We start from the raw sequence: 13,252 nt of genomic DNA on the forward strand, positions 1-13,252 counted from the left end.
CTTGCTTTTACATCTTCTTTTTCTGCCATAGCATTGAAATGTCTGTTTACTGCATAGAGAAATTAATTTCTGTGACATTTATCATACTCATATAGTGAGATGTATGAATAATTGAACTGTGTGCATTATTGATTTAAATACTGCATTTGCAGAGTCAAGGAAAGATATCATACAAATCTGGCTGATTCCTCCACCCTTTTACAGCATCCTTTCTTCAACCCCTGAATATTCTATTTCAGTAGAATAAGCTGTGCTTTGTGCTGCAGCAGTTCCTAAACATGTAACACACTTGCAAAATATGCAATTTGAATGAATTACATATCTGATGATTTACAGAGACTCTCAGAGCCCCATTATCAGACCTGGTCTGGATGCAACCAGAAGCCAATGAAGGCTTGCTCTGATTTTGAAAACACAGGACTGTTTTAGGTGTTTCCCTGTGTCTTATATGACAACACACAACATCGGTATTACAGTTAGCAGTGAAGTACTAAGGTTCATCAGAATTTGCTGTGCAGGGAATCTCCAGAGGAGCAACCCTATACCTCTGTGAGATGACTTTTAATCCCTAATATCCTAAGGATTTCTATAGTGATTTTTTTCATCTGAAAGGCAATAAATTGATTAATGCTGTAGCTGGCAATACTTTATGTAAAACATCCCACACTGTGGGTTGAATACTGAGCCATGATATTAAAACTGGCCCATAGATATAAAAGCTTTATGTGAGGTTATAACACTAATTTTTTCTTGACCATAGGCAGAACATGAATATGCTCTGTCAGAATAAAATGACTGGTCTTAATCTGTCTCTATGGAGATTTTCTTTAAATAATCTACTTTAAATGTTGGAGAGTGTGACTTTATCCTTTTACTATAACATAGGATAAACAAGAGTTCCTGATGATCTTTCCTAAATTGTCTCCAGTGCATTGCTGTCTCTGCTCTGTATATTAACAGAATACATTTTTTTGTTTTGGTTTATTTTTTTTTAACAAAAAGTTCCACTAACCACTGGAAGAAAAATTCCTTTTTCAGAATATGTGATTGGTAGGGGTTTTTTGTTCCAGTTTGGGGGGCTTTTGTTCCCCCCCTTTTTACTCAGACCAATATTCCCGTTCTGAAGAAAGTATTCCCCTGTCATTACGATCCTGGTTCTGGAAGAAGAAGAGTTCTGTTTGTTCTGCTGTGAAAAGCCAAAGCAAAACAGGTAACGTTAGCTTCTTTTATTTGCAAATATTTGCACACACCAAATGGTTAGAAAACTGTTAAAAGGCATATGACATCACTGTTATGGAAGTGTGGGGTTTTATTAATCATCCACCAAACTTTTTAAGCAATAAGTCATTGAAGTGCAGCCTGAGAAAAAGATGTCAAGCTGTCCCACTTGGCTGATGGTCTGAATCACTCCTTTCAGCAGCCAAACTGTAGTGCCTGTTTGCTTTAATTGTAGGTATAATACATGTGGAGGTGGGAGCACCATCTTAGACAACACTGGAAACCTTTGATAGGCCCCAAAAACAGGACTGCAGATTTAAGTTCTGCCATCCCATAGACTGGAGGTAGTGCAGCCGAGACAACAGCACATATCTGACTTTTGGAACATTACTGATACCAGAATAGCATTTTATAAAGCTGATCTGTTCTGTCCTAGTTGAAGTCCAGGGGGCCAAGCAAATTCTCAACCATTCTTTTTATATGTCAGTGTGTGGGTGAGAGGGAAAGAGAAAAGAGCATTTGGAAGAGCAGGCTTTGCTGTGTCATACCAAGAGCTAGTTTCAGACATGACCTTAGAATGACACTGACTGGCACATTGGCATTGTGATAGAGCAAGTATCTTTGACGTTGGAAGACTAACAAGGTAACTTGTCTTTCCATCCAGGGCTTTATCATATACTATAATAGTCCCTGCCCCAATTGTTTTCATGTTCCAGCTAAACCTTTGTGTATTATGCTCAGACAATTTTGTGTTAACAGTCACCGTGCCACTTGAGGGGAAATTTATGACACTCTATGAAATAGTATTTGTTTCTGTGACTAATTGCTTGACTTGCTGAAACTAGCCAGCCTAGGTGAGTGCCTAGGTAGTTTTGGGACAGAATATGAATATGCCAGCCACCTATGTGAACACTTCAGCAGCCTTAAAACCATAAATAACACACCTGTTAAACACATGGCTCCACCTTCCCCCTGAAGTTAGTTTGAGACCTAACAATTCAGTAAATCAGCTGTAGAAGATTTACTGATCTATAAGGTTCTGAATAGTTTGAAGACGAAGATACCATACCTCTGTTAACAATGCATATCACTGTTTCAAAAACTAGAACAGAGAAATTTTCATGGGGCTTTGTCACTTTGTAACTCCATGAAACTAAACTTAATTACATAGTAGTAAAGAAACAATCATTGCATCACTTCTCTTTTCCTCTTCCAAAGATGAGAAGAGAGAGACACAAGAGGGTATTTTAGGTCTTGAACTGATACTGCATTCAGTAGAAGTAACCAATTAAGAATAAAATCCTCTTTGTTTTGTGGTTAGTAAATTCCAGAACTAAAGAAATAATTGTCCATAAATTTTGCAGGATTCAACAATGTCAGCTGCGTAAGAACCTCAGAGATGAGATTCCAGGAGATAACTATGTTAATTCAGCTACTACTGAAATTAATGAGAATTGAAGTTACTCAGGGTATTAAATGATAAACATTTAAGTCTTTAGGAAATTTAAGTAAAACCTCCCAATGATCCAAAATCAGGGAACAAAGACAGATATTTTGATACTGCTCTACTTTGTGGGGTTTTTTTTTCTGTCATTTAGATACAATCATGTGATTGTATCATGTGATAGGCTGTTGGAACAGTGATTCCTGTTATTCTGATTACTTCTGGTATCTGATCCAGAATGAAATCAGTGAAAAAACTGTGGAATTAGAACTGCCTTTTCTGAAAAAAATTCCACCAGAAAATGTACAAGGAGAGTATCAGTTTATCAAAATCAGAATCTTGTGTGGGGATAGTAGGACATTAAACACATGTGAGAAGTTCAACACATATTAGAAGTGTAAGGTCATGCACCTTGGAAAACATAATCCAGGAGTGCAGCACAGACTGGGATCCACCTGGCTGGAGAGCAGCTCTGTGGAAAGGGACCCGGGAGTCCTGGTGGACAGGAAGATCAACATGAGCAAACAGTGTGCTGCGGCAGCCAAGAAGGCCAACAGGATGCTGGGTTGCATCAAAAAAGGCATCACCAGCAGAGATAAAGAAGTCATTATCCCACTCTACTCAGTGCTGGTCAGGCCACACCTGGAGTACTGTGTGCAGTTCTGGTCCCCGCTATACAAAAAGGACGTGGACAGGCTTCCCAGTCCAGAGAAGGGCCATGAAGATGATCAAAGGACTGGGAAGCCTGCCATACGAGGATAGGCTGGGAGAGCTGGGTTTGTTCAGCCTTGAGAAAAGGAGGCTTAGAGGGGCTCTCATTACAGTGTACCACTACTTAAGGGGTAGCTACAAAGAAGATGGACACTCCCTTTTTACAAGGAGTCACACGGAGAGGACAAGGGGGAATGGACACAAGTTGCTTTTGGGGGGATCCCAATTGGACACGACAGTGAAATTTTTCATGGTGAGGACAGTCAACCATTGGAATAATATCCCCAGGGAAGTGGTTGACTCGGCCACGTTGGACACCTTCAGGAGTCGTCTGGACATGGTGCTGGGCCATCTTGTCGGGACTGCGCTCTTCCTAGAAAGGTTGGACTAGATGATCCCTGAGGTCCCTTCCAACCTGGGGTTCTGTGATTCTGTGAGAGTTCAGACTGAACCTAGAACAGAAATTGTTATAGGCACCAAAGATGTGGCTCCAAAACTTGCATTACTGAAAAAGTCAAGGCAAGCACTTATGTTCTCATTCCACTGGAGATTAAGAAATTGAAAATCAGGTTACACTTTAGTGGATTTGCACACACATACGAAAGCTCAGGTCCATGGCATCCCTTTCTGCATTGCTTCTCATGCTAAAAATTTCCATGTTGTGCTGTTTACCCATGAGCCAATTTCATTAATACAATGCAGCATAGCCTGTCTGAAATTTTCTGAGGCTAGTTGCGATAGCACAAGAAATAAATAGGCCTGAGGCAGGTTCTCATGACTGCTGCTCAGATGGTTGTAGTGTAGGGCAACCACACAACGTAATGTTTGACTTGCCAGTTCTCTTTGTGTACTGCTTGTGATCATTAAAAATACAAAAACTGTAACTACATGAGGACTACCTATGTGCATGTTGCTTCAAATTGCTGCTAATCTTACCTCAATGAAACTGCAGATCTGCCTAGCTTTATATACTCTATCTAACTCCAAAGACTCTATGCTTTTAAATCAAAGTTTGTTTCAGTTTAAAGTTGGCATGCAGTATTTCTGGGCATGAAGCTCCCATTTCATAAGGTGAAATGCCCATTGCTATTGAGCTTCTGCATGTAGCAGCATTTTGAGGGGATTGCTCTGATGTGCCCGTAATTATATCAGAACTGGCCATCTCATCCCTTTTCCATTCAGTAAACTCACAGCAAAACCTGGAGTTAAATGTAAAGACTGGATTGCCACCCACCTCTGGTTTTCTTGAAATCTGTAAGTATATTGCAGAGTTCAATAGGTGATGGAAATATCTTACCTGCAGAGAATGAGAATTTTTGCCATAGGTTAATTTTTCCTTACTAAAAAGGAAAGAATTTCCTGACGAGTAAACCAGATGATATAAAGATGCACTTATGAATATTTAAGCTGATGGTGATTTTCTCAAAAAATAACAGTGTATCATGAGATAATGCTAATATGGACAAATAAAATAATATTAACTATTGTATCTGGACTTTGTGACCAACTTATACTAAATCTTTATTTTCTTATTTATTGTATAGGAAAAAAATGTATTAAATAATTAGTCTTAACAGACATCAGTCTTTTCTGGACAGAAGTTATGGCCTTCACAAGGCCCTTTCTGTTTTCCCTTAGATCATAGCTGCAAGCAAGTAGATACAGTCAAAGCAAATAACTCTAAATTTATGTTACACTGCCTTAGGACAGTGATTGGCTTGAAATGTTTCCCAATACAGTCAAAAAAGTTTTCTGTCTTCCATCTTTTTTCCATATTTTGCCTTCTTCTGTCTCAGAAATGGAAGTGGTTGCTAGAAGAGACACAACACATGAAGGCCTCCTCTTCAGAATATAAGTCAATGTTATCTTGAATATTTTGATCTTATAAAGAAAAAACTAGATTTTTCAATATACAGGATTCATGTGCGTGTATGCATTATTCAGGTTGTACTTTCGGTACGATGAAAGGATTATAATTTTTCTTCGTTGCTTCATTTGGACTGATTGTTATTATCTTAGAAGTTCTTCAGTTTGGGGGTTTAAATCTGTGTATTTTCTCCAAAACTCCAATACTCCGATTCTCCAATATTGCTGGATGGTTGCTCCTGGCAAAAAATATCTGATTATTAGTTAATATGAAATTAAAATTCTGTAGTAAAACTGTACTTTTGCCTGTAATACTGTATTAAAAATACTATTCCTTTAACAAGAGAAATCAAGCACTTGCTTATCATAAATTGTTTTTTCCTTTTGGCATAATATTTCTGTAACTACAATAACATCATTTATACCTTTACACTAAGTTACTACTAAGGATAAAAAACATAAGGAAAATTTCATGTCTGCAAAGAAAACAACTTCCAGACCAGTTGCCTTTGCTCTGAGATCCTCCAAAACATTCTTTTTATGTAACACACCACATGGCACATCTGCTTTGTCTTTTCTCTCATCTCTTTTCAGGAGGGATTTGTTATGAGGAAAGAGAAAATAGAGAGTGCAGTGCAATGACATGTTTTTGTGTTTTACTTTGTTTTGATCACTTAAAATGAAGATTCTAATGTGCAAATACCTTTACAGCATGGGGAGAATATGTTCTTAGAGGGAAATATAATAATAATATTTTAATAATTATATAATAGACACATGTTTTTCCATGCTGGCATGCTTTTATGTCTTTTTTTTTTTTTTTTTTAATGGAAATAATTCTCTGGCACTGAGAAAACAAAAGCTATGAGACTTTGGAGTTACATCCCCCTGAACAAGTGGTCCTCTTCCATCTTGTTTGCCTATTTTAAGCAGTATTATGAAGATGCTTCTTTTTCTGTCCATCTTTCAGAATTGCTGCTGGCAAGTTCTATGAAAAGAAAATAATCGCTTGTCGCAAAGCAGTATATGCTGGTACAAGGCATAAAATAGATTTCTCTATAGTGAAAAAAAAAAACGTAGATAAATGGTGAAACATGGGACATGAAAAACCTACAAGACAGACCTTAAAATTTATGCTGGATACCTCTAGATGTTAGAGCAGTAAATTTTATTGGAGTTGGCATGAAACAGCACAGAAGTAACATGATAGGGGATCAGACATTTTCAGCTACAATTGCATCTGAAGTGAATTATTAATTCTTAAGCATAAAATATCAGTAGGGAGTGGCATGAGAGCTGTAACCAAGCATTCTATAAGCCAGGAGACTGACTGCTTCTATTTCAAATTGTGATTTTTAATCAAAATTTAAAAATACCTCTGTGCTTCCCAGGCATCAGTTTTAAAGTATAAATTAAGATTTTGTCTCAACCAAGCAGATATGTTTCTCAGCACAGCCTGCCATATAGGTCCCCTAACCATCCCAGTGGAGATGTACCCACAGACTTTGTTCACTTTCCTTCCTGAGATAGCTGGTTGCACATTGATGATATGCATTGGGGAAAACTGATCATGTTTTCCGTGCAGAATGCACACAGTGCATTTTTACACTTCATTATGAGGATTATGAATGTGAGAACATTTTGTGTTTCCCATCTAATGTTTAGCAGTTTTACGTACACAAAGGACAACAACCAGCTAACACTTGAGCTTCGTGAGACCTGGCAGGTTTTGTTCAGGGTAGAAGATGGTGAATTCTAGAGCCTTTATTTTGTGGACCTTGATGTGTTCACCAGTTCAGGTAAATCTGACAGTCAAACCAAGATTAAATCACCAAATCATATCAGATTTCAAATGAGACAGAAAGAAAAGACCCAAAACTATGGGTTTGCTCTAATAAATTTCTAAGAAACTCATCCAGGTTTACTTCTGAATTGTCTGACAGTGTGTACTATTTTTATCTTAAATTCATTTTAGGGTATTATCTTACAAATCTGGTCTTATTTCATTATATCTGTTCTCCAGCATCTCAACTGAATACCTCCTCCTAGTATTTTATTAACAACAATTACTTTGGTTGTTTTTCCAGAAGCATGGGTGCGAACAGTTACCCCTTCAGGCTCTGAAGCCCCTGAAGATTCAGTAAGAATTAATCCTGAAACTAAACCACAGACCACCATTCACTCATCTGTTCCTCTACCAGGCAGCATTACTGATTATTCAGAGGAGATAGAAGAACATCCTTCTTGTATGATTAAAAATGTTATGATTGAAGACACACCTGGGGAGGGTAAGCAGTAATTTGTGCCTCAGATGTTCAGAATGAGAGTGTACTTCATTGTTTTCCACAAAAGGGCAGATTGGTACTCCATTACTGTGTCGTAGTCCCACAGAAGCAGAACTTCATAATCATTATAGTCCATATTGCATCATCAGTGCTGTTATAGCTTGAATATAGGTGAATGTGAGTATGGACTAAGCGTGTGAGTTCCTGTCATGATTCAGCATATACGTAATGGAAGGAGTGCTCAAGCTCCTCATGTATAAGAGCTGCCTTTTGGCAATTAAAACCCAAGCGAGCAGAACAGGACTAAATTTATTATGTATTCTGTGTCTGTTATGTCTAAAACAAGGTGTGCAACGTACCAGACTTTTAAACTGTCAAAAAATACAGTTGCAATTATTCAGAAACAGCAATGTGGCTACCTACTATGTGCCATATGCTTTGATTCTAATTGTAAAGTAAGGAAGGGGAGACCTCTGGTTTGAGGAAGCTTACATTCTAAAGGGATTAAAATGCAAGTAACTATGGTGGTTTGAATGTATTTTGAAAGCCAGGCTGACTGATGGCATTGAAAAGAAAGGGAAAGAACTGTCAGAAATATCTTGTCCCTGCCATACCACAGAGTTTTGCATGAGTTAACTGGCAAGAGTGGTGTGAAAAGTGTATTCAGTAGTTTTGGGAGTCATATTCTCTGTGAGAAGTTAAGCTAAATAGAAGATGTGTAGACTGACTTCTAGCATTCATTAATTACTTTGTGGGAGTTTCAAATATCTCTCTTCCCAATGGACTGCTTTAGACTGAAGGGGAACTTTGCAGTCATTTCAGCAGGTGGTATAGTAATACATTTGTTGTGGTTCAGCCCCAGTTGGCAACTAAACACTATGCAGCTGCTCACTCACTCCTCCCCACCCCTGTGGGATGGGGGAGAGCATTGGAAATGCAAAAGCAAAAGAAAAAAAACTTGTGGGTTGAGATAAGAAGTTTAATAATTAGAATATAATAATAATAATAATAATAATAATAATAATAATAATAATAATAATAATAATAATAATAATAATAATAAAAGGGAAAAAGGAAAAAAACCCAAACCACAAAAAATACAACCGCTCACCACCCGCCGACCAATGCTGCTGATTGCTGCCTGCCTCCCCCGGCCAGCTCCTCCCAGTTAACATACTGGCTGTGACATTACATGATATGGAATATCCCTTTGGCCAGTTTGAATCCACTCTGTTAGCTGTGCCCCCTCTCCTCCCAGCTTCTTGTGCACCTGGAAGAGCATGGGAAGCTGGAAAAGTCCTTGACTAGTACAAGCACTGCCCAGCAACAGCCCAAAACGTCTGTGTGTTATCTCAACATTGTTTTCATACGAAGTCCAAAGCACAGCGCTGTGCCAGCTGCAGTGAAGAAATTTAACTCTATCTCAGCTAAAACCATGACAGTAGGAAACATCTGTATGTCTGTGTTCCACTAAGGGCTTAAGACTAATCTTTATCCTAGAGGAAAAGATAGACCCTACACTCCTGGCCTGCAAGCACTGATGCTCTAGTAGCCAATTTTACCAAAAGTAGGCTTTATGCAAAGTGAATGGCTTTTGCAAGAATAACTGTGGCTTCAAATAGTCTCCAAGGTTGTGGAACAAAATCCAAATATGAACCAAAAGGATGTAGATGTGAGAGGTCAAAGTCCTTTAAGAAATAGATATTATATATAATTCAACATCTGTCCTTCACTGACATAATTCACAAAACAAAAGGCTATATATATATACATGTATGTAATGTATAGTGATGCAAATAATAAATTGAGAAATAATAACAAGGTAAGAGTACTTGTTTCAATACATATTAATTGAATTATGTATTTTATATATCTTCAAAACCGCCTTTTGAAAACCAAGACTTTTATCACTGTATGGGAATAGGATCCAATAGGTGATTCCATTTAGTAGCTGGATAGACTATATTTTCACACAGTACATATTGTTACAGTAAGTCCAATAAAAGCAATGTGAAGAGACAGATATTTCATTGTAGAAAATCACTGCACCATGGAAGTAAATGAATATTGCTTCAGGATCTCAGGAAAGGTAGATATACATTTAGATTTCCTCAGTGGACAAAAATACTTAATTTCTGATAATTGTTTCAACCAATTCAAAGAGTCAGAAGACTTCTTTAAGGCACTGTTCTCCCTTTCACATCAGAACACTTGAAGAAGTTGCTCATGTTGGTTGTTGTGGCTTGGTTTTCTCTCACCAGGAATGTTGCATGCATCCAGAGTGCTCATTAATATACCTGGGTCACATATATCTCATCTAACAATGCGATCCACACCTGCCCCTACACACCAACATTTATTTTCAAAGATATTTGGCAAAATCCAGTTTGTTTTTATAATTTTTTTAAATTACGTTACGAAAAAATTTTAGCAAAAGATGAGAAACAAGTCCTGAGTACAGCTTTTGGATTCAATATATCCCTATTTTCAGGTCCAGGTGGAACCATTCCAGTATTAAACAAGTATTACATCCTTCTTATGCTTGTAACTCTCTCAATGACTCCCCATTCTCTCTTCGTTTTGTATCCCTTTTACTTATTCAAAACTCCTTTGGTCTGAACAGAATTAGTGCATACCACATTTAAATCCAAATAAGTAGTGAATCAAGAGATTTTGGAGAATTGCAGTGATTTGCACCTGATTTCTGCACCTGAATTTTATTAACAGATGGAGAGGGAAACCCATGGCAGCACAAACTTGGAATGAATATAAACAAGTGGTCATTTCTGAATTCCCTGGTTGGATGGAGTGAAAACAGAGTAGAAAAAGGTATATTTATATAGCAGATATTATTCTTGTTTTCTGGAACACATCATGCATGCACTATCTGTATTTTTCTATGCGAGCACTGCTTGAACAAGTTGTGTAGCTTGGATTTCTGAATGAAGTTGTATCACTTGGATTTATACAAGACACCATTCTAAGTAATCAGATCAGTCTCTTTTGACCTTATACACCTGTTAGATAATTATGATACTTAATTAAGGGTTATGATACTAAAAAATAACTTTCTAATAGGAAGTTGTGTAGTGTGTTAAGCCAGAGAGATCTGATTGAAATAAAAAAAGAAGTAATATGTTTTTAATAACAAAAATTAAAGAGAAAAAGAAATCTTAGAATTTTATATCATACTTTGATATAAACTGGGTCTACCAAACAACTTGTAAAATGTAGTTTTGAAGGAAGCTTTGAAGTGCCCTCTTCTTAGCTGTGACAAAAGCCAGCTTTCTTAAGAGGCACCATATTTCTGCATGATTTTTTTTAGCTATGTTTTCATTTTTAATTTTAATGACATAAATACATGGAAGTAATTAGCATCAGCGTAGTCATGGACAAGTAATTGTCAGACCACATAACAGTATGATGGTTTCTATAGATCAAAGCTGACAAGTCAGAGTTGCTAAAATTCTTCTCCCAAAGGTCTGTTTTATTTGTTATCAGAAAAAAGATATGTTTTAAAACATACTTGATGTCTCTAATATAAATTTTAAAATACAATATGTACATCTGGAGTTGCTATGCATTCTAGTTCAATACTTCAAGTTGATAAAGTAATTTTTGTTATACAGTAGATCATCTGAAAGCATCTGGAGTTTGTTCTGATGCTGACCACAAAGCAACTGAGCTGGAGGAATGTACAACCAAAGATGAAGTGCCATATATTCCGTACAAGTTAGCTACATTATATATCATTAAGGTAACAACAACAAAAAAGCCAACGAACACTCCCCCGTTATTGCTTGGTAGGTTTCTTCTTCACACTCGGAAGCCTGTACTTAAATTTTGAATGTTGACATAAAAATATAAACATTAAATAGGACATGCCATCTTAGGTTAAGATCAGATACTGAGTTGCATAAATTTGCCTGTTCCAGGTAGGTGTCTAAAGGTAAAAAACTCCCCTGTAACTGTAACTGAGGGAGAAAACCCTTGCCTTCCCATGTATTATTCATCATGTTTCTTAATTGTTGGAAGTGGATTTTGATTTGCAGTAAGAGATTTTGTTGCTATTGCAATATTTCTGGTACCAATAAGTAGTATAACTTTGGATTTTCTGCTTAGCCCGTTTATTTTATATTATGCAATATCTGTGTGTATATGTGTCCATGTAGATCTATATTTCCTGGTTTATTGGTTTATTTATTCCATTAAATATGCTTTTGTACTCTTGTTCTTTCATTATGTGCCAAAAAAGTTCTATGGTGACTTCTGCGGTACAGGCTACAGACCCCTGAGCTAGCTGTAAGAAACAAGTTCAAATACCTGAAGCAATCTGCTTATGACCACTCAGAGCTCTGTGGGTGATAAAAGGGATAAACCCACCTGGATCTTTTCTGTCTTTTCATAGAAGAGGCTTTTTTTGTGTCTTAACCTTTTAATTGTGTATTTTAAAATTCCTCACTTCTACAGTAGTGTTTTTGATGGGCGGTAAGTAGGACAGTGTATTTCAATACCACATTGCTGCTTTCCACTTTTATGTCATTTGAACTGTGACAGTGTCAAATGGTAGAGATTTTTTCCTCCCAAATTAACTGCTTGTAAATACTCACAAAGATTTACTCTATCATCATAGATCATTGCTAACAACCGCAACTGTTTAAAAATTATTCGTTAGCCACCACAAAAAAATCTAATTTCTTTTCTTTTTCAGTTTTATTTTAGCTGAGCTGCTTACTGTCAGTGGAATCTGCATCATACTAAGCTTAAACGAAGAACAGAAACCAAGGAAATATCTGGAAAAACTCTAGATTTTTATAATTTACATATTATCATGTTCATTATTACTGTAATTCATCCAGCAGTATCTGTTAGCCTCATTTAAGACATACAAGTATGTGTGTTGTGTAATTTGACATTGCACCTACCAGACAAGTATGTCAAAAGGAAAGCAGACAACAGAAACTGGGATAGGAGGTAGTAGAATTTTCCAGCTGTGACTATTATAATTTGGATTAGAAACAAATTTAATAAAACAGAGTCACTAAGGATTCTGATGCAATTTTAAGCTTAAATGACTCATTTTCAGGCAAGAAAAAGGTCACTTTGCCAGTCCTTTATGTACACAGCTCTTTTTATTAGTCACGAAAATTATTGTAGTGACCTTAAAGTTATATCAATTTTGCAGGTTTTCAAATTATTTTAATGGACTACAAAACAAAATTGAGTGTATTCTGTAATCAATTTGTGTTACCTAAATCTTGAATGCAAAAATGTAGTCTTCTCCACTGCCTACAATATTTTTTTCACTTTTATCTCAGTAATAAACTTCACAATGCTGTTTTTCTTCTTCAAGAACATTAGAATAATTGTAATGACAGTGTCTTCTATATTCAGTTCGGATCGCTACAGTAAAAAGGGAGAGGTAGAGATGAAATACTAGGACTAGAAAAGAAAATCCATTTCAAGTCATATGCAGATTTTTATTCAGTAACACTATATATTTTCTAGCTGATGAAGCCTGAAAGCTTTGGCCAGCAGTCCTGTTGGCTATTTATCTATTTCCAAGACTGAACTCTTCACTTTAATGTATCTGTCAATTTTGAGAAATGTACCTCAAAATTGTTTGATGTTTCCTTATAACTGAAGCTGCTAGTGCTCTGAGTTGATAATTTTCTTCATCCTCTACAGGTTGTAAAAGACATGCAGCAAATGAAAAACAAACACATGA

At 36.7% G+C, this 13,252-nt stretch overlaps 1 long non-coding RNA gene across 3 annotated transcripts in view; it reads right to left on the reverse strand.

Moving 5' to 3' along the window:
* Positions 1-4,923: 4,923 nt before the first annotated feature.
* LOC135310430 (uncharacterized) overlaps positions 4,924-13,252 on the reverse strand; it is a 35,881-nt gene continuing 27,552 nt past the window's right edge. For 2 of the 3 annotated variants that reach the window (XR_010370486.1, XR_010370484.1), the window contains exon 9: positions 8,619-13,206. This is a non-coding gene — a long non-coding RNA (uncharacterized LOC135310430). Of the gene's footprint in view, positions 5,479-8,618; positions 13,207-13,252 lie in introns of those variants that run through there. The other variant, XR_010370487.1, reaches the window with a different exon arrangement.

This window comes from Phalacrocorax carbo, chromosome Z, assembly GCF_963921805.1.
Source record: "Phalacrocorax carbo chromosome Z, bPhaCar2.1, whole genome shotgun sequence".
NCBI classification, from domain to species: Eukaryota; Metazoa; Chordata; class Aves; order Suliformes; family Phalacrocoracidae; genus Phalacrocorax; species Phalacrocorax carbo.